General features: G+C 41.7%; 1 long non-coding RNA gene across 3 annotated transcripts in view; it reads right to left on the reverse strand.

Annotated features, from left to right (window-relative positions):
- Nucleotides 1-22,252, reverse strand: part of LOC132656894 (uncharacterized) — a 41,942-nt gene that overhangs the window by 16,542 nt on the left and 3,148 nt on the right. Inside the window, exons 1-3 of one of the 3 annotated variants that reach the window (XR_009594682.1) lie at nucleotides 8,070-8,205; nucleotides 4,833-4,911; nucleotides 2,747-2,943 (exon numbers count right to left, since the gene is read on the reverse strand). This is a non-coding gene — a long non-coding RNA (uncharacterized LOC132656894). Of the gene's footprint in view, nucleotides 1-2,746; nucleotides 2,944-4,832; nucleotides 4,912-8,069; nucleotides 8,206-22,252 lie in introns of those variants that run through there. The other 2 variants (XR_009594683.1, XR_009594684.1) reach the window with 2 other exon arrangements.

The raw sequence follows: 22,252 nt of genomic DNA on the forward strand, positions 1-22,252 counted from the left end.
TATAGAGCTTTAACATAGCAATAGATGTAACTAATGTAATTCATATAACTAATACATTGAGCATGATGGCACAAACCCTTAATTTCAGCACTTGGGAGGAAGAGTCCAGTGGATTTCTTGTGAATTTGAGGCAAGCCTGGTCTACATTGTAAGTTTCAGGTCAGTCAGAGCTATATAGTGATACCGTCTCTCAAAAAAAAAAAAAAAAAGAAAGAAAGAAAGAAATGATGCAATAAAGTAAAACTTGAGAGAATCTAGGTGTGCAGAAATGAATACTCAGTCTTCTCTGTTTTCCTTATCTCCCTGTCCTAACTTAAAATGTGCTGTAAATTTGTGCTACTGATAAGAAGTACCCATGGGTCTCTTTAATAATGAGATAGAACAATCAAAAGCAGATTGGTTGTTATTGAAAGTTTATGATCAATGTGATGGAGGAGAAGGAGCATCCTAGGGGGTTTCTGCCCCACAGGCATCCAGGAGATCCAGCAACTGCTGCTGTTTTACAATGGTTTGTATGATGTGCTTGCTTTATTGACTTACTTGCCCATATTCCTTTTAGGAAGATACATCACTGACCCACACTCCTGTGACCTGCCCCCTGCCCCACATGCTTGTTGTTTTTAAGCCTGGAAAAGAAGACACCATGGACTGCTCTTCTTCAGATCCCCAGTTCCTTGCTTTGTGTGGTTCAGTATTGTAAGGGAATCTGAAGAATCCAGGGGTACTTGACAATCAAAGGATACATTACATTATGTAAAGCAGACACTAAGATGGACAGACCCTACCTCACCGTGCTAGGAGTTTAGAGATGTGTACACAACAGACAAAATCGTTGCCCTGCTAAAAGCCACTAAACCACAGTGCTGCCCCTCCCTTCAGGCCGTGCTTCCCAGCATGCATGGCCCTGCTGTTGAGAGGCTGTGGAATGTGGCAATTGGAGGCAGGAGGAGGAAACTTAGAAATTTTTGTAGTTCATGAGAAAAGATGATATCAGGAATCTGGCTGAACCAAAACCACATCTCCTACATTACCTTCAGGCTTGCTTCTGCTTTTCATTTATTCCTTGTGTAATGGAGATGGGGACAGAAACTATGGATCAGAGCCCTGCCCACTGTCAGTTCAGATGCTAAAGATGGAGGCTTTCTCCTCCTCGCAGGCCTCCTGCCATACAAGAACAAGAGCCCTTTGGGCCAGAGTGAAGGAGTTTTCCACTTTAGTCTAAAGAATTAAATGATAGATGCCCAAATTACAGCACCAAGGTCAAAGCTAGCCACCATACTAGTTTTTTGGTAATAAAATTTCGTTAGGAAATAACCACACAGCTGGGCATAGTGGCACACACCTTTAGTCCCAGGCAGAGGCAGGCAGATCTCTGAGAGTTTGAGGCCAGGCTGGTCTATGGAATGAGTTCCAGGACAGTTAGGGCGGTTACACAAAGAAACCTTGTCTTGAAACAGCCTGCCAACCAAAAAGAAAAAAGAAAAGAAAAAGGAAATAACCATGCTCACCTGTCTACATATGTTTTTGTTCTGTTTTGATTTTTTTGACATTTTATTTAAATTTTTATTTTTTATATTAGTTACAGTGTTATTTCCTTTGTATCCCTGCTGTAGCCCCCTTCCTCATTCCCTCCCTTATCTCCCCCCTGCCCCTCTCTAAGTCCACTGATAGGGGAGGTCCTCCTCCCCTTCCATCTCACCCTAGTTTATCAGGTCTCTTCAGGACTGAGAGCAATATCCTCCTCTGTGGCCTAGCAAGGCTGTTCCTCCCTGGGGGGGGGGGGGGAGGGTCAAAGAGCCAGCCATTGAGTTCATGTCAGAGATAGTCCCTGTTCCCCTTACTAGGGAACACACTTATATACTGAGCTGCCATGGGCTACATCCGAGCAGGGGTTCTAGGTTATATCCATGCATGGTCCTTGGTTGAATAAACAGTCTCAGAAAAGATCCATGTGCCCAGATATATTTGGTCCTTGTGGAGCTCCTGTCCTCTCCAGGTCATATGAACTCCCCCTTCTTTTATATGATTCCCTGCACTCTGCCCCAAGTTTGGTTATGAAAAGTGGGGAAGAGCCTAGAACTCATTGGCACAGGAGACAACTTCCTGAAGAGAACACCAACAGCACAGGCTCTAAGAGCAACAGTCAATAAATAGCACCTCATGAAACTGAAAAGCTTCTGTAAAGCAAAAGACACTGTTGTCAGAACAAAACAACTGCCTACAGACTGAGAAAGGATCTTTACCAATCTATATCTGACAGAGGGCTGATATCCAGAACATATAAAGAACTAAAAAATTAAAAAGCAACAAATCAAGCAATCCAATTAAAAAATGGGGTATGGAGCTAAACAGAGAATTTTCTGTATAGGAATATCGAATGGCAGAGAAACACTTAAAGAACTGCTCACCATCCTTAGCCCTCAGGGAAATGAAAATCAAAACGACACTGAGATTTCACCTTACACCCATCAGAATGGCTAAGATCAAATGACAACACATGCTGGAGAGGTTGTGGAGAAAGGGGAACCCTACTCCATTGCTGGCGGGAATGTAATCTTGTACAACCACTGTTTTGATTTGTTTTAGCGTTGGATACTGATTACAGGACCTTGTGTATGGTAAGGCAAGTGTTCTACCGCTGATCAACATCACAGTATCTCCTTTTGAAAAGAATAAGAAATCGTATTGTCTTAGTTGAGGTTTCTATTGCTGTGATGAAACACCATGACCAAAATCTAGGTTGGGGAAAGAAGGGTTTATTTGGCTTACACTTCCACATTACTGTTCATCACTGAAGGAAGTCAGGACAGGAACTCAAATGGGGAAGGAACCTGAAGGTAGGAGCTGATGCAGAGGCCATGGAGGGGTGCTGCTACTGGCCTGCTCTTCAAGGCTTGCTCAGTCTATCTTCTTAGAAAACCCCTCTGCTCTTGCCTGATGTGTCTAAAACAAAAAGGGGGAACTGTAAAGAGCTGCGTAATGCCGCGCCTTAAAGATGGAGCTGGTTTCTGCCTTCCACCTTCCCGATGGTGAGGGCTCTCTGTCACAAACAACTCCATATTTGGCTAAGGCTGAGGATCTGGCTTGCTTCCATGTATGTGGACCTATCTGCATTGCCCACGAGGTACGCTGGGGTTGGCTACCCAGAGGCTATTTTAAGCTGTGGGCTGGCTTTCCCCAGGGTCAGAAGATTGTTCAAGGTTCCTGAATAAACTGCATTGAGAAGAACAAAAAAAAAAAAAAAAATAAGAAAGGAGAGGAGGACCTCCTCTATCAGTGGACTTGGGGAGAGGCATGCATGCAGAAAGGGGGGGAGGGGGGACTGGGAGGAGAGGAGGGAGGAGCTTATGGGGGGATACAAAAGGAATAAGGTTAAATAAAAAAATTAAAAAAAAAAAAGAAAACCCAGGACCAAGAGCCCAGGACTAGGACCACACAGAAGAGGCTGGGCTCTCCCCCATTGACCATTAATTGAGAAAATGTCTTACAGCTCGATCTCATGGAGCCATCTCCTCAACTAGGGCTACTAGGGCTTCTTCCTCTCTGATGACTCTAGCTTGTGTCAAACTGATGCACAGAACCAGCTAGTACAAGTATCTATATATTGCAGGCAGGGCTTGAATGCTCCATCTTGTCTCCCAGATACTAAGCATATGGAAATATGTGCTACCATGCTCAGTTTTTCTTCCCTAGGCCTTCTATGGATACTTTTATACTACACAAGCATTTTGTACAACATAAGTTGTTTAAATGGAAATCAGCCACTAAACCTTAAAGTAGGATTCTTGCAATTTTCAGAAAACAAGCTTACTGGGCTTGAGTTAAATGGTTAATTAATTGAAAGTCAGTCATTAATCAAGAAAGAGAATATCTTATTCTAAAGCAGTGTTCTTATACTTGGATTCATAGATCGATATACAGGATCCATCATTCCCATAAATGCTTTGTAGCCCATATTGTATGCATGTATTTTGCTACTAAGAGGGTACACTGGCTAGCAAAAGATTCTCAGGGGACTTTCGTGAATCTAAATTTATTAAGAACTAATTTGCCATAAGTGAATGTTAGGTTTCAAAGCATATGGAATGTATACAAAGCTGTCCCAAAAAATATTGGAATGAATGGGAAAATTAGTAAATACGGTTGACTCAAGAAATATGTTTTGTTTTCCTTTATTTGGGGACAGAGCACCTGTCATAGTCAGCAGACAACACAGTAGAACTGGTTCTCTCCTTCCACCTTTATGTGGGTTCTGGGAGCTCAGTCATCTCAGGTTGTCATGCATGTACAGTAATTGCTTTTGTCCAAATGAGCCATCTAGGCATTCCTCAAGAAATACTTCAGTATGAAAACTTCTTATCAGTCTCCAGTTATTCTGTGATATTCTTACTATCACACACTGTTCATAATTTCTTGCTTTCACTGCTCTGCTTGCTGGTTATTAATTGTGCACTGTGCCGCTGTACTACCTTTAAGTGTCAAGTATTGATAGCTCATTAATTATTGATAATCAATTGATTAAGTATCAATAACTCATCTTAAGCAACATAGCTTGCAGGAAAGCAAAACTGAGTCCATTCCTGAGACAGTCCCTCCAGCCTGAGATTCCTAGATTTTTAGAAGCTGCCTCTGGTATCTAGTTGGGCAATATAATGCCATTTTTAAATCGAGAGAAATCTATGGGGATCCTCAAGTTTGCAGTCCACTGCCTTGAGGAATATGGCACATCCCTTTTCTCTGGAACCTCATCCCTCCCATAGAGCAGTGGAGATGGCTCCGATCCTCATGGAACTCAACCATCTTCCTAAATCCAAGGGAAAGTTTACTCTTACCTATAGAGTCACTCCTTTCCATGTCGACCTCCGCCATGGCCTTGATATATGAGTTATGTTTAGCAGTAGTCTCAGACTTCTGTAAAGATAAAAAGAGGAATTGTCTTAAAATTGATTCTGTTTACACCTTGACCAAACATTTAAAGCAATACACACACACACACACACAGACACACACACACACACACACACTTGTTGGTGAGTAGGAGTAGTGAGAACAATAAATGCAAAATGAGTAAAGAAAACCGTCATAATTAGCTTCGGCTGTCATCCTGACACAAACCTAGTCATGTGAGACGAGGGACCCTCAGCTGAAGAATTATGTACCTCAGGTTGTTCTGGGACGTCTGTGAGGCATGTTAATTGTTAATTGGTGTAGGGGTGCTCCAGCTTACTGTGGATGTACACTGTATAAGAAAGGTGGTAAGAAAGCCAGAGGAAGCAAGCCAATAAGCAGTGGTCTGCTGTGGTCTCTGTTTCAGTTCCTGCTCCAGGTTTCCTGCCTTGAACTCCTGCCTCAGCTTCTCTAAATGATGGACCTATAAGCCAAATAAACCCTTCCCTCTCCACGTTGCTTTTGTTCATTGTTTTATCACACAACAAGAGCAAATTAGAATAAAAACCAAATCATAAATTAATTTCTAAATGTAAACGTTATCTTGAACTGAGAAGCTGTTTAGTCCTCAGAGGAGAGTGGTAGATCAAAGTACTATTTTCTGAAATGAAGTACTCATGTGGGGTGTGATGGTACGTGCCTATAGGCCCAGTGACTGAAGCAGAGACAAGAGGATCATTTGACCTCAGCAATTCAGGCCAACCTAGGCAACACGGTGAGAGTGTTTTTAAAAATTAGAAGGATTAGAAGAAAAGTGAAAAGAGAGTGGAAAGGCGGGTGGAAGAGAAAGAAAAAACTCTGTAGCACACTTAGAATCAAGACTGGCCATCTCACAACAACAAATGTAAATGACCTCATGAAGGCCAGAGGCTAGTATTTCCAGTGATCTTGCCAAATGAGGACAGATAGTCAGATAGAAATGGAAATGGGTCAGAGACCAGGCCAACCTGAGGTACAAAATGTCTTAAAAAAAATACCCAGGCTTAGAGCTGTGAGTGATTTTTATTATGCTCCCAGAATTGTGCAGAAAAAGCAGTTAGTAATGTAACGGAGAAGCACACTTTGTACATATTTCAACAGTCTCTTTTTAATCTTCAAATTATTCTTACATCATGTATGATGGACACGGAAACTGTGATTAATAAAGCTCATTGTGGTCTCTCAAAAATAACCACAAATACACTAATGGCCAGTATTTACCTTAAAACAGAAATTACAAGGAGAATAGAATTTAATGTCAATCTCCTGTGCTATGCTTTTGTTGACCTTTTCACATGAGACAACTAGCTAGAAATGGGGCTTTTTAGGTCTTCTGCTATAAAAAACAAACAAAAAAACAAACAAACCAAATCTGCTGGTTTATTTGAAAACTAGTTACCAGTCTGTTTCCTTGCAATTCTAAGATTCCATGTTCAGTCGCAAGTGTTTCCCCGGAAAGGGATACTACTTTCTTGGATGTACACATCCTTCACGTGACACTCACCTGTCATTCTGGATCAAATTCCCTTTGGTTTTGTTCATTTCACCACCCTTGTGTTCTGTGAGTTCCTGGCAATGGCATTTGTGCTTTGTGACATGGGGACTAGACCTTCCAGGTAGCTTTGTAAAATTGCAAGAATGGCAGCTACCTGGACACCAGTTATCCTTCTTTAAGCCATGGCATGTGAGCTGCTGTCCTCTTTACCTTGCCACATCCCAAAGTCAATGTGCTCATCCAAGCTACCAGCAGCATTAAGCGTGATGGTCACCCCTTTGTTGTGCTGAATTTGTAAAGTTATCTTGCAATTTCAGTTACTAAATTATTAAGAGACATGTGTCTTCCCGTGAGTGTTGACTCCTAGCTATGTCCATGCTAACGGTAGAGATGCTAAAACTCTCTGGCCAACTCTTTTCATAGGAAGGAATGTCCTCTTAGGTTGGATCACCGACAAATCCTGTTATGTTACTCATCAAAGTCTAATGCTACATTTTGCTAAATGAAGGGAACAATTTACAGCTAATCTATAATATCTTTTTAAATACTTAATTTTTTCTATAATTTCTTGTGAGCAATATAATAATAGGAGAAACCACATGAATGCATACATTCTTGCAACTGGGATTTGGTAAAAATGTAGCAAATATAAATTGTTCCATAAACAAGACAGTCATTGGGATTTTCAATGGGAAGGATTTATCTAGACTCACAGTTTCAGAAGCATTGCTCTGTCACAAGGAGAGAAGTGTGGTGGAACAGGGAACCTCATATCATAACAGCCACGAAACAGAGCCAAGCAGTAACCGGAGGGGGCCAAGATCATGCTGCCAGAGCCCTCCTCCCTCCAGCCAGCCTTCACCTTCTATAATTCCACTACCTCCACAGATAGTCTATTCAAATTTTAATCCGTCCATGATTAAGCCGTTCACTAGGTCAGAGCTCTTAAGGTTTTAATTATCTCCAGAAATGTTCTCATGGACACACCTAGGGGCATGCCTTCCTAATCTCCTAGGTATTTCTCAATCCAAAGGAGCTGATAAGACAAATTATTAGCTGATACATCAGAGCTCTGTGACACACTATAGCTTCCACCATGAGATGTTTTCTGTGCTTTGTTTTGTTCATTTTGTCTTGTGTGTATGTGTGTGTGTTACTTCAGGAGGGAGGTTGCTAGGGTGGAGGGTGGATACGAGGGGACAGAGCGATGACTGGGACTGGAGTCCATGATATGAAACTCATAAAGAATCAATAAAAAGTTAAACAAAGCAAACTGAAACACAAACAGTTGTGGATCTACAAAGCAAGTGATCTGTGCATAAAAATAACAACAACAAAAAGAGTGTTGTTGGAAGTTTCCGTGATACATTGTCTTTTCTACTGGTTTAGAGGGTCTGAACTTTGCTTATATTGTCCACACACCCACTATCCGCTGTCTGTGTTTCTGGTCCCCCAAGGAAGCTGAGGAAACACCAGCAGAAGGCAGAAAGCTGGAGAGGGTATGATTATTGCTCCTTGCTCCCTGCTACAGTGGAAGTGTTTTGGATGCTCTGCATGACTTAACCATGGCTCTTTGTGGGGCCCCAAGATTCCAGTCTCCAGCAGCTACTATTCACTTCCTTGACTATTCACACTCAGGGGTGCTTACCCACTTCCTACTTGTGCTGGTCCCTTATAATCTCGCCATCGTTACTTCTTCCATGTGAAGATGCAGCAAGAGACAACATCCTAGGAACACAGGAAACTTCACCAAACACCCAATAGGCTGTCACTAGATCTTGGACTTCTTCCCCTCCAAAACAGTGAGAAAATACATTTCTTTGTAACTCATCCACACTCTGCTTGACTATAGCAGTAATAATGAGGTAAGGCAAACCACATGACTGGAGCCTTGATTTGAATAGGTATGACTGTTTAAAAGTTTTCTCTTTTAGTTTAACCTAATATATTGGAATATAGGTATTGATGGGGGAAAATTGTGATAAAGAATCTAATTTGCAAGTTAAGCAATTTAGAGTTAACTATTCATAGCCCCCCTGGGTTAACATTTATTTTTACTGTCTCCTGTATCTGAAGTAGGTCAATTTGTTTTTCCTATCCAATTTGTAATTTAGGAGGCTTAAAAAGAAATCTCTTGACTTGTTTTATGTTGCTAATACTATTTAAAGGGAAATAAAGTTGAATAACTCAGCAAGCATGAAACAGAGGTCACCAAGTAAACTAGTTCATCTTGATTCAAAGTTTACCTGGTGTGGGTGGCTCAAAGAGGAATGATCCTCACAGGCTCCTGCATTTGAGTGCTTGCTCATTAGAGAGGGTTAGTAGGTGTGGCCTGGTTGGAAGAAGTGTGCCACTGGAGGTGGGCTCTGAGGTCAAAAGCCCAACCCAGACCTTGTTCTCTCTCTTCCTAGTTCTCTCTCTTCCTGCTGCCTGCAGATCTGGATGTAGAACTCTCAACTATTTCTCCAGCACCAGGCCTGTCCGTGTGCCACCATGCTCCCCGCCCTGGTAACAATGGACTAAATCTCTAGAAGTGTAAGACAGCACCAATTAAATGCTTTCTTTTGTAATAGTTGCCATGGTTGTGACATCTCTTCATAGCAATAGAACACTGACTAAGACACGTGGGAATAGGTAAGATTATAAAATCCACTAATGAGTAAGTAGAGTTAAAGATTGCTTAAATTAGACTATTTTTATTTGGGTAAAAAAAAATAAAAAATAGCACATCACTCTCATTTCAAATCAAATATAATTTTCTTTCAACTTATGCTGACGTCTCTAGCTAACCCGTGTTAAAACCCACACCTGACAGCAGCAGTTATGTCTACAGCTATTCCGTGCTTCCTTCCTGTTAACATTTATGTTTCTATTGTGTGTGTGCATGCACACGTACCGTTTAGAAAAACTGTTTAAAAGTTACAGTTAAAAATAGAAACGTTTCTCAGATAATAGAGCCATGAAAGCCCAAGAAAATGAAAACGAATCCTTAGAAATATCTTTTTGTGTGCATTTGGCCTGGCATTTTGCCTCTAAGTACTGTAGTTTTCAGAGCTATATTAAGAAAGAAAGAAAGAAAGAAAGAAAGAAAGAAAGAAAGAAAGAAAGAAAGAAAGAAAGAAAGAAAGAAAGAAAAAATCCAACAGAGTACTGGGTTCATCTGCCTTTTTTTTTTTTTTTTTTTTTGTAAAAAAAGCAGAGGCAGGAACAGATTATGCTTGGTGCTTCCATCATTGTGTATCCAGCATTCACCCCAAGGACCTGATTGGTTGCTAGTTGAACGAATGAATGAATGAGAACTGGAGAAATGGCCCATGAGATGCCCCAGATGCATCTCATGTAAACAGCTAACTCCAAAAACCCAGGCTGGTCTTAACGCTTTAAATCTGGGAGAGATCTTAGCTCTCTCCTCACCCTCTGTACTTGTCTGGTAACCAAAGGACACGAAGTCTGGGACATTAAATAACTTGTCACATACAATCATATTTTCATACTTAGCAACACATTTTGGGATTAATGATGACAACGAGAAAATGAGACTAAAGACAGATTTTAACCAAAAAAGGCAAACTATTTTACCACTTGGCCTTAGAGAGTGGGAAAGGCCAGCCCCAGAGAGGCAAAGGATCATCAGAGCAGGGCTCACAGCAGTGCCTGCTCCCTTCAGGTCCCAGCTCAGGACCCTGCCACAGGGAGCTAAAGAGGCTTCTTCCTCTGTGCTCTTTCTCTTCTATTGCTGTCCATCCAGTGGTGCCTAAGATAATAAGAAATTGGACTTTTTTTTTTTTGAGACAGGGCTTCTCTGTGTAGTTTTGGCTGTCCTAGGCTTGTTTTGTAGATCAGGCTGGCCTTGAACTCACAGAGATTTGCCTGCCTCTGCCTCCCCAAGCTCTGAGATCACAGGCGTGTGCCACCCACGCCTGGTGAAATGGGACTTTCTTGTCCTGCGAATCTACATTGCCCTCCTCTTCCATATCTCCTCTCTTCTGTGCAGCACAAGCCAGTCAGAAAGCTATTTTTTCCTCAAAGAAATCTGTCAACAATTTAAATTCACTTGCTAACATGATATTTTGCACAAATACACCAAAAATGTTTAATTCCCAACCCTTTTCCTTCTGCCTGCATATTAACATGATTAGAAAATATTTGTGGCTAGATATTCATCAGAAAGTAAACATTTATTCACCTAGCTGTTATTTCCAGAATTATTTCACTTTGTTTAAATGGAATTTGCTTCAGCCCACAATAATTCTTCTATCTTTTCAAAGGAACTCTGCAGTAATCTCATCATGAGTGTGATGGCATCAGTTTTAAAAGTACTGGTACAGCAAAATAACAGCTGGGAAATTACCCTCATTAAAAAAAATGTATACTGTCTCAAAGACTAATAATAACAATAACAACAATAATAGTAATAATTAGCAATGGTGAAGAAGTTACTGTATGGCAGTCATTATGCATAGAGTACCACATTTGTCTGAACAATAGATGCTGGTTAGGCAGGTATGCATGAGTGTGCAGAGTTCCATAGATGCATCAGTAAGTGTGTGTTCTCTCAGTACTACAGATATGACCGTGTGGTTAATATTGAGACAACTGTTAATATTGAGACAACTGTTGCTATCTGCCCAACTGATGACCATTCACTTCTCTTGCCTGGAGGAAGAGCTAAGTCTGCTTAGGCCCTTGGGAAAGAGGAGATGTTTGTATTGACCGTATCCCATTCCCTTTCCTCCCTGCTTATAAATCTCTCACTTGAAAATGTCCCGTCCAGGGCTATGTAGCCAGGCTGAGGTGATGAAACATGGTCTCCCGGACACACTTTGAATGGAGCTGGGTTCTTGTTTGTCACCAAACCTGACTTTTACGTACACTCACATAGTTGGTATATTCATCTCTAAGGAGTAGGACTCAGGGCAGGAACATAGTACTTCCCTTTGTGGTACTTTCACTGTTTGATTAAGTGCACGTGTGTGTGTGTGTGTGTGCGTGTGTGTGTGTGTGTGTGTGTGTGTGTGTGCGTGTGTGTGTGTGTTTGTGTGTGTGTGTGTGTGTGCATGTGTGTGTGTTTGTGTGTGTGTGTGCGTGTGTTTGTGTGTGTGTGTGTGTGTGTGTGTGCGTGTGTGTGTGTGTGTGTGCATGTGTTTGTGTGTGTGTGTGTGTGTGTGTGCATGTGTTTGTGTGTGTGTGTGTGTGTGTGCGCGCGCGTGTGCATGTGCACCTACAGAGGCCGGGGGCATCAGATCCCCTGTAATCAGAGTTACAGAAAATGTGAATTATGCAGCATGGGTGCTAAGAATGGAACTCCAGTTCTCTAGAAGAGCAGTAGGTGCTCTTAGCCATTGAGGCATCTCCCCAGCTCCAGCTTTAATTTTTTATACTATATATGAATGACACGTTTAAACTGACAAAGCAGGGCTGAAGAGATAGCTCAGTGGTTAAGAGTACCGGCTGCTCTACCAGAGGACTGAGGTTCAGTTTCCAGGACCCACATGGCATCTTACAACTGTTTGAAACTCCAGTTCTGTGGGACCCAATGCATGCATCTGGCCTGTGAGGGTACCATACACCCATGCAGTACAGAGACATATATTCAGGCAAAGAATGCATACACATAAAATAAAAAATAAAAGTAAAATGACGAAACACATAATTTAAAATTTTTACAAATCGAATTTCTGAATATCTGCCATAGTAATTGAGGGAATATATATACGTGTGTGTGTGTGTGTGTGTGTATTCAAATAGCTTCCTAAACACATAGCCCACGGCTTTCATGTGTAGTTATGTCAGGATTTCTCTGGGTAGCCTTGGCTGTCCTGCACTCACTCTGTAGACCAGACTGGCTTTGAACTCATGGAGATCTGCCTGCCTCTGCCTCCCTGAGCGCTGGGAGTACAGGCATGCGCCACCACACCTGGCCAATTAGTTCTTTTTAAGGACAAAGTTGTTCACTATGTAGCTCAAGCTGGCTGCCAGCTCTTGATGCTTCTACCTCTGCCTCCCAAGTAGATAGATTATAAGCAGCTGTTATGTTTGAGTTGCACTATTGCATTTTTTCACCATGTGAACTGTTTGTATTTTTAATTAATTTAATAATTATTACAATTTATTCACTTTGTATCTGACTGTAGCCCCCTCCCTCGTCTCCTCCCAAACCCTCCTTCTCTCTTCTCCCCCTAAACTCCTCTCCTAGTCCACTCAAAGGGGAGGTCCTCCTCCCCTTACATCTGACCCTAGCCAATCAGGTCTCATCAGGACTGGCTGCACTGTCTTCCTCTGTGGCCTGGCAATGCTGCTCCCCCCTCAGGGGGAGGTGATCAAAGAGACAGCCACTGAGTTCATGTCAGAAACATGAGTTCCTGGGTATTTTTATCTCCCAAACATTGCAAAATGTAAGATTCCTTTCACTGGCTAAGTTTGTGGGTGGTGATTTTTAGCATCTATTGTGATTTATGGTGGTCACTTGTTTCTTTCTGAAATAGCAATAAGAGGGAAGAGTTGGCTCTACTAAGACTATGAGTCAATAGCTATTTCTACCAGGTAGTCTCATTGACTGGAATGAGGAAATAGACTGAAGAGCCACTGTACATGAGCCAGGAAAGGCCCTGGCTATCTTTGTGCTAGGAATCACCCTGCTAACATCAATGAACAACTGTGGACCCACAAGAAAGGTTATAAACCTCATTCAGAGCATATCTGTTTAGCATCCTAGATGGGTTATCCTAGGAGATCCATTAATTCCTTCCCATTTTCCTCAAAACTCTCCTATTTTGAGCATCTTGATTCTCCTACAGGAGCTGAACAAAAGTTGGCACCTGTCAAAACACCATGGAAAGATGACAGCTTCAAACAGCAGATGTCCTGGTCCTGATAGGCAGTGACAACGGGGAGGTGCACTGGGATCAGCAGCATTATCTGAAGGGCAGTCTGAACACTGCCCCCACTCAGGACTGTCCCAAGCAGAAGTGCTGGGATGAAGACCACACTCACTCACAGATCCCCCTCGACACCTGCCCCATCACTGAAACGTGTGCTTTACTCAGTTCTGTTCTCTTTTTATTACGGTGGCTCTCTCACTCTCTCTCCAGGCCTTCACTCTTTCCATTCCTTTGCACGTCCCATCACAGATGTCTTCATTAAAGGTACTTTGTCATTATTCCCTACATGAGATTTACTGAAACAAACATTTGAACAAATGGAGAGTTTCAAAAGCCAGTTATCTGAGTTTGGCAAGATGGTTCAGTGGGGAAAGGTGCCTGCTCTGTGGGCCTAGCTGTAGATGTTGTTTTAATTTCCTCACACGAGATGATGAGAGGAGAGCCATACACAAGCTTTACAAATACATAGCTGGGACTCAGGCCAGAAAATTTCTATATCTGTTCTATCTATCCCTAGGCCTGGAAGCTTTTAGGCTCTGTACTATCCAATTTCTGCAAACTGGACCTTAAAGGCTTCAGCTTCCAGCCTCCATCTGCTCACCTAGAATGTTTTCAGCCTCAGAGACTTACTGCTGATTAAGTTTACCCTTTTGGAGGAGGACCTCCCCTATCAGTGGACTTGGAGAGGGGCATGGAAGGAAGGGAGAGTGGGATTGGGAGGGGATGAAAGAGGGGGGTTACAGCTGGGATACAAAATGAATAAACTGTAATTAATATACAAAATAAAAATTAATTTAAAAACAGTCAACCTTTCTTGTTCTTTCAGAACTCTGGCTGGCTGGTTGAGCTCAGCTGTCCTGGCTCAGAGAAAGACAGGAAGGAGAGCACCAGCCTCTGGGTCAGAGGCCTTGTACCGTGTTGGACAAGGCATTTTCTTGCTTCCCCTGTCTTGATAACTTCGTCACCATATGTCTTGACTCTCACTAGTTCAGAGCTGATCTGAGGCAAAGACACTCTTAGGTACTTATCAGCACTCAGTCTTTTTCTTATGAATGGTGTGCGTGCTTGTGTACATGTGTGTTCGTGTGTATGTGAACAGACGTGTAGGGGTACATGCTCAATTTGGAGGCCAGTTAGCGTTGGAAGCCTTCCTCCATCACTATCTTACCGACAGAGGCAGGGTCTCTCACCTGAAATTAGAGCTCATAAATAAGGTAACTCTAGATAACTAGCTTGAAGCCTAGATAACTAGTTAACTCTAGATAACTAGTGGGAAGCCTCTTGGGCCATAAGCACTTTTAAGCACTGAACAGCCCCAGGTCTCACTTTTGACCTAGTCAGTTGACCCTGACTTTCAAGTCTTCTTTGTCCAGCAAGAGTTCGTGCAGAAACCCAAAGCATAACAATGTTCCTTTTAGCAGACCTTCACAGCACTGTCAGCCGGAGACTATGCGGAAGTCTTTGTGATAGTTTTATGTGACCACACTACAGTGTCTGGGAGTGCACGTCGGCCTTAACAGCTCAGACCATAGTGGAGTTTACTGCATTAGGCTCTCCAGCCAGCTTATTATCTATTAGCTATTATCTCCTCTTTTACAGCAGAAAATGGATTGTCATAAGATGACAGAGGATGTAGTTTTGAAGTGATAGAATAAGAACATTTCTATCACTCCACCCTGCTAATATATATATATATATACACACATATATATATACATACATATATATGTATATATATATGAACTATTTTCCATAGAGTTGTATTACAATTAATTCAGACACACATTTGCTATATGATTCTGCAGTCTGTGACAACACTACACCAGATGGTAAGGTGACCCGAGAGTAAACTAGACTTTGCTTCTTCTTGCTAGCAACTTGGGTGACTGACTGAACCTCACTGGGTCCCAGGTCCTTCCTCTGAAACTCAGGAGTAATACTGAACTACTAGCAGAGTTGTTTTACTTTTTCTTAAAATGAACTACAAGTTGTACCCAGGTCCCTTTTTCCTCTCTACAAGCAAAGGTCAGGTAGTTTACGCCTGCTGTTACTGTTCACTTAGATCCTTGCTCAGCCCTCCCTGGAAAAATGTCCTTCATAAGAAATCACAGTTGAGTATACAATGAGACATCTTCAACTTTGAGAGCAACATAAGAAACTATTTTTCTTGGCTGAAAATGGCAGCCACTAAGTAATCCATGGGCATTTGAAGCGAAGGATGCAAACATAAATTAGTTCCATGGTGATACAGGGGCACTGAAACTGGACTTCACACAGATCAATCACACATGCTTAAAACACAGAATACAAAGAAAATATAACAGATAAGACTGATTTAAAACTGTATCAGAGATACTTTCTATAAAACTCCAGTTTTAAAACTTTCAGAAAACATTTCCAAGTATATGCTCACATAAATTATTTCTCCACTATAAAATAAGCAACCACTTATTTAAAAATTGATACAATCATTTTAATATTTAAAAGATTTTTACATTATATGGTTTATTGGGAAAAGTAAAATGATTCGACTTTCATTTTAAAAAATCAAGTTATATTATTCAAGTTTTATTTATTCATGTCTGAAAATGTTTTTTATTTTTTCAATAAAACTTTGTTTCAAAGACAAATTCTGCTCCTAAAGAGGTTACCCTGGGACACGCTGGTCAAGCCAGCTGCCTACATTCCTTGACTCAACTGAGGCTGTCAAAATGGGACAGGACAGGCCTGAGCTGCGAGCTCTCACTCTGTTTCAGGACGTTGGTGGCAGCAGGCGCTGTCTCTCTAGGAATTTATTGTTGCTTTTGGGCTTGATACAAAGTCCAGCTGCCCTTGAATTGTCCCTCACCTCCCAAGTACTGGAACTCTAGGCCCGCAGGTGTGCAATACCACACCTGACTGGCTTAGTTTTTGGTTGGTTGGTTGGTTGGTTTGGTTTTACCACGTTGCCCAGGATGATCTTGAACATCCTGCCTCAAGTAGTCTTTCTGCCTCAACCTCCCAAGTATCTGAAACTAAAGGCCTATGCCACTGCCTGGCCCCTAGAAACTTCCTGAGCTAGGCTCTTTCTAGTTTACACCAAACACAAAAGTATGAAAAATGTGAAACGGTCTCTCCACCGAGAGCTTTGAGATCTTTTTACCGTACTCCCATTAGGCTATGTCACAGTAAAGAGGCATTTTGCTTTAAAATCGTGGGTTGGGGGCTGCCAACACAGCTAAGTGGTTCTGGCACCTGCCCCAAAGCCTGAGGACATGACTTTGGTCCCTGTGACCTGTAAGGCAGAACAAGAGAACAGATTCCCACAGATTGCCCTCTGACCTCCACAGACACAGGGCCCTGTCGGCAGTGCCACTTAATTCAATAAGTAAAGTAATTTAAACACATAAAGCCGCAGCTTGACAACTGTCCCCAGAATGAGCGCTAATCTAACCTTCTCGACAAAATGTGTCACATCCTGTGACTTTTAAAAACAAAATAAAAACGTTTGTACTAAAATTTTTACTTCAACTTTAGACTTTCATGTAAGTAGTGGAAAGAAATTTATAAACTTAAATTTAAAACTCAGTGGGGCTGCAGATGGTTACTCTTGCAGAGGACCTGGGTTCAGTTCTCAGTAATCCACAACTGCTTGTAACTCTAGGGGATCTTATGCCCTCTTCTTGCCTTCTTGGGCACCAGACACTCATGCACTGTGGAGACATATGAACATTCAGGCAGGCACACATGCATTTACAGGAAATAAATATTTTAACAACTCACTGGTGAATCATTTACAAAGACAGCAAGTGTCCCTTTTAATAGGTCTCATTTCTTCCAATGCCCCAGTATGTTAACTGTCTGTTGTAGTTATGTCAGTTTTCCTGATAAATACTCAGACACGGAAACACGGCGTCTAGATCACAGCACTCTAGACACATGTTGAGGTTTCTCTTCAGTTCTCAATTTGAGACCTTCTTCCTCCAAAGAAATAGACGCCATGGTAATACCAAATAAACCCCAAACCAGGCAAGGCTGTGTATTTTTGTCTTGAGAGTTATAGCCTCCTTTTGGGTGATAATATGACTAGACGTGCATCCAAGGTCCAGAAGAATGAGAGTGTTAGGGGGCGGTGCCTAGAAGGGCCATGAGGACAGCTAGTTTGCAGACTGGATGTGGGTGAAGTAGAGAAAATAGGAAAACACAGGCGAAAGAATGTGCAGCCCCAGAGGGGAAAAAAATGCCAATTCCTGGAGACTCTTCTGTTTCCAACTCTAATTGCTCATGAGTCCCCACTGCCCTTCCTCTCTTGCTGTCCAAAGGGAGCAACTGAATAAGAAAGAGCCGTTTAAGTAAGCAGCATGAGCTCGCTTCAATCATGTATACCTACAAATGAAGCTGCTGTGTGTTTTAAACTGTGTGTGTAACAGCAGCCATGGCAAGGAACATTTGATGATGACATCTTCCTTGAAATACTTCCATCCAAGATTTGTGTCCACTCTTCTGAGACTGCCGACATTTAAGCTTGATGTTAATTACACTATCAACTTAGATATATACTGCCTCAGAGAAAGTCAGGCCATCATATTCTGTAATTCAATTCCTTTGTAGAAAATGAGTTGTAAAATTTATGACTCACTTTATTCTTTCCCTGTTCTCCAGTGTGAAGATGCTCCATTTTCCTTGATAAGGAAGAATGACAGGCCCAGCGTGGCTCTGCCTTCTCTTTGGCATCTATTAGCATTTACTGTCTTTTTATTTTATTTTTTTCATGCTGGTCTTCTGACAAACTCTGCTTGGCGATCTCTGATGGCTTTAGCATTTCTGTCTGTCAAGTTTCAGCTAGTTTGGAGCCCAACATGAAACTAATGCTGATATATCACTGGTCCATTTATCTACGGGGCAAGGTAAAATAAGATGAATTGAGCAAGATGTCATACTTTCTCTCCCTGCGGCTGTGATAAAAATACCTTGACAAAACAACACAGGCAGGGAGAAGGGGCTTATTCTGAGTCAAAGTTCAAAGGTTAGTCCATCATGTCAGCAAAGTCTGGTTGGTAGGAGCTCGAAGCAACTGGGCTTATGACATCCACAATTAGGAATCAAAGACCGTGAATACAGGCTCAGCTCGCTTTCTCCATCTGTACAGTTCAGAATGAAAGCCTGAAAATGGTACCACCCACACATGGTATGCTGTGGGGATCTTCCCACTGGAATTAATATAATCAAGAAAATCTCCCCATCAGCATGCCCAGAAGCCCATTCCCAGGTAACTCTGAATTCTAGTATGTTGACAATTCTCACAGCTACAACCAGATATGAAAGAGTTTATTGCAAATGTAAGAAAGCCACAAGAGACTCACGTTCCTGCATAGCCTCTTGCAGAGTATTGTTCAGGGGACCTGTCCAGCCTGTTCTGACCGTTGAATTAGTGAAAAGATATTTTTAATGTGGGTCCAAGGATAGTATGTTAGTTACCAAAGGCAGGTAGGTAGCATTACCATTCCTAGATCTGCAATATTAAACATTTCTTATAAAAATGGAATAATCTTTCCTTTTTATAAGTAAAAAAGATGAATAAAAAATTTTAATTTGTGAGCAAAAATATTTGTGACACAAAAAGAGGCTGAAGAGTAGAAGACTAAATACAACTATTTTAGAACTATGGGAAGTGCTTTATAATTTGTTGTTTGGTGTTCCTGGCCATTTTAATTCTTCCAGCTAAATTCAAATAGAATCCAAAGAATATCAAATAAAGCCTTCCATTATCCTTTACAAAGTTATTTGAAAATGGATGAAAAATACTCAGAATTTAAATAACTGTGCCTGAAGCTTTTCTTCCCTCATATGCTAAAAGAGTAATACTTTTGTTTATAAGGAGAAAACTGACATAAAAATTTGAATTACTAAATGTTAATGGTTTTATTATATTTTAATGCTTATATATATTTAAATTACTAATTTTATAACTAAGTAGATTATAGAATATTATTATTTTTTCATAATTTTATTTTTGTTTTGAGACAGGCTCTCATTATGTTGCCCAAGTTCTACTGAATTCATTGACCCCCCAAGCGATTCTTTCATCTCAGCCTTTTCAGTCATGGGAATTACAGGTCTGTAACGTGACATCAAACTACAGTGGATTTATTTTATTTTAAAGATTTTTAATAATTTTTATGTATATGTGTGTGTGTGTGTGTGCTGGTGTAAACAGGTGCCTGTAGTATCTGGGAAGGGCACTGGACTCCGGGCACTGGAGTGAAAGGCAGTGGTTGTGAGCCGCTGGACATAGGTGCTTGGACTAGAACTCAGTTCTCTGGAAGAGCAGTAAGCTCTCTTGGCCACCAAGCCTTCTCCCTACTCTCTCCAGCCCCTACAGTAGACTTGAAATTACGCTCATTTTGATCAGTTATATAATCGTGTCATATTTTTTTCAAATGAGATAAAAAGGTTTCATGCTTTCAAAACATCATATTTTTGTCTAATTGCATCAGATGTTTCCAGAATTAAAACAAAGATAAAAGCCCCTTCATCTTTTTTTCTTAACATTAATAAGAATCTTCCCAGTTCTCCAACATTACCTAATATTCCTGCTTTTAGTTTGAGATAGGATTTCATCGTGTTCAAATCCATATCTATTCTGCAAACAATACCTATTTTTGTATAATGAGATCTCCGTAGGTTGTATCGGGTTCTCAGGGGTTCATCTTGGGTGTAAACAGTTGAGCCCACAAGACTATTATGATCACATCCTGCACCTGCTTTCTCTGAAGGATAAAGGATGGGGACCACACTGTGCCCCTCTTCAGCACAGAGCTCAGGTGCAAAATGTAAAGAAACGCACTGTCACGTAGGTATAACTACCTGGATATAATGACCTTATCCTGTCTGGACCATCTCTGAGCTAACAGTGTAGGTGTGGTGTCCAGGGTCTCCCCAAGAGATCAACACAGAAAAGTAAACGGTGCCTAATGCTGTGGTTACTACTCAGTGTGTTTGTTTCTCCCAGGCTATAGTTTACATATGAGGACTTCATTTTTACCAGCAATATAGGTCACAAACTACCTTCTCAGGCCGATAGAGGCAGGGAACTAGAATGTTGACAAAGGTCAACTTCTCATGCAGAAAGAGACAGTGGTTTGCTAACGGGGACCCATGTGGCACTCTGATATTAACTTGCTTAGAATGTATCCTTTAGTTGGGTTCCTAGACTAAATTTGCTAACCACAGGTTCAGGGCTTTAGCCCTGAGGTGCACATGGGAGAAAGTTTTGTTTTTGTTTTTCCCCTATCATGGTTAGATATCAATGTCTGTAAAGTGTTATTATTGTGAGTATTCGTGCATACCATTGTACATGTACGGAGGACAAATGACAGCTCTGTGGAGCTGATTCTCTCTTCCACTAGATCAATGTACATATGTATCAAATACAGACGTAAAAAAAATGAGGATGTTGGTATATTTTTCTGTCCCTTATTGCTTTTGGTAAGGTATCAGAAGAAAGCTCAGCCAAGGGCTGCTTGCTTTATATGCAAAAAGAGAAGGAAATGGGGGTATCTGGACGTTTCAGGGCCTGTTTGATATTGAAGAGTTACGTTTTTGCCTAAAATGTTAATAGAGATAAAGAGATGGTCAAAGCAGGGTGTTGACCCCCCCCCAAACAACTTTTCTGTGTCTGCTAGCCTTAAGGTGCCCTCTGTAAAGATGAGAAAAGAAGGAATAGGTAGAAGAAAGCAAAGAACTCAAGCCCAGGGACTAGGCCTAGGACAGATGTTAGCTGTGGTTATCTGCACATGAAATGAATTGCGAGCAACTGGATCATAAGCTTGTGAGGGTTTAAAGAAGCCTGGTTGCCGCAGAAACCATGAGTCTGGCCTGAAAATGTCTGTCTTTGAATTCCTTAAAGCAACAAAGGCTCAAGCCTTCAAAACTGTGCCAGTGAAAGAGAGCTGTGAGTGAAGAGCGCTCCTAATGAGGGTGTACACCCCAACAGTAATCTCTGATGTGGCTACGGGTGGTTGTGGGCAAATTGGCTCCAAAGGGAAGCAAGCTGACCGGACCGCCTGACTGAGGCTCTTCTTCCATTGCCAGAACAGCCACAAAGTTCTCACTGGTGGGGGTGAAAATGACCGTAGCGGCAGCTGTGTGTATCCGCTTCACAGATCTTTTCACAGCAGTAAACCTTGTGCCTGATCCACTGCACTGCAGCTGGGTTGGGGAGCAGAAGCTTGGTCAGCGGTGTGCAAAACACGGGCTATCAAAGGTCACTTCAGGCCTTGATGGAGAGAAAAGCAAGCCCTGGACACCCAACTCTACTCTCCTGTGCCTCTCCCCTGTCACTTTGTTCAAGACCCACCTCTCCAATGGTTACCAAACGGCTGCAGCTAAAACAACATTCCTCCACCTTCCTTGATCCTCTTTCTTTTCACTGAACACCTACTCTGCCCCTTTGCTGGAATATAAACTCTCAGGGTGGGGCTTGCTCTCGTCTCTGGCTGGAATCTTGGTACCTAAAAATGGCTATAGTCTCCCGATGAATATTGGTTGGAATAAAAGGAGTAAATAATTAGGTGCTTGTAATTTCTGAATGTTGGAAGTTAGATATTTGATTCTAATTTGGCTTCCTGTTGGCTTGAGGGACCTAATGCGGCAAAGAGGCACAATTCACCAAAAGCTAGTCTTGGAGACATGCAAGATTACAGAAGTCCATGCCACAGGAGACAAGCAAGAACAAAAACAAAAATCTAAGCACGGACCAACAGTGTGAGTGGGGATTGTTCCAGTGAAGAAGGAACATGGAGTGTTCTTGGCCAAAATGATATGTATCAGAGGAGTGTACAGATATCATCTTATTTCCACCTATCATTCTTCTCCTTCCCTTCCGTGTTTATTTCTAGCCTACAGGCTAACTCAAATATCCAGTGTTGACAGAGCTTATTCAGAAACCCAACACAGGAGCCAGTAAGCA

The sequence above is a fragment of the Meriones unguiculatus genome, chromosome 10 (genome assembly GCF_030254825.1).
Source record: "Meriones unguiculatus strain TT.TT164.6M chromosome 10, Bangor_MerUng_6.1, whole genome shotgun sequence".
In the NCBI taxonomy this organism is placed as follows: Eukaryota; Metazoa; Chordata; class Mammalia; order Rodentia; family Muridae; genus Meriones; species Meriones unguiculatus.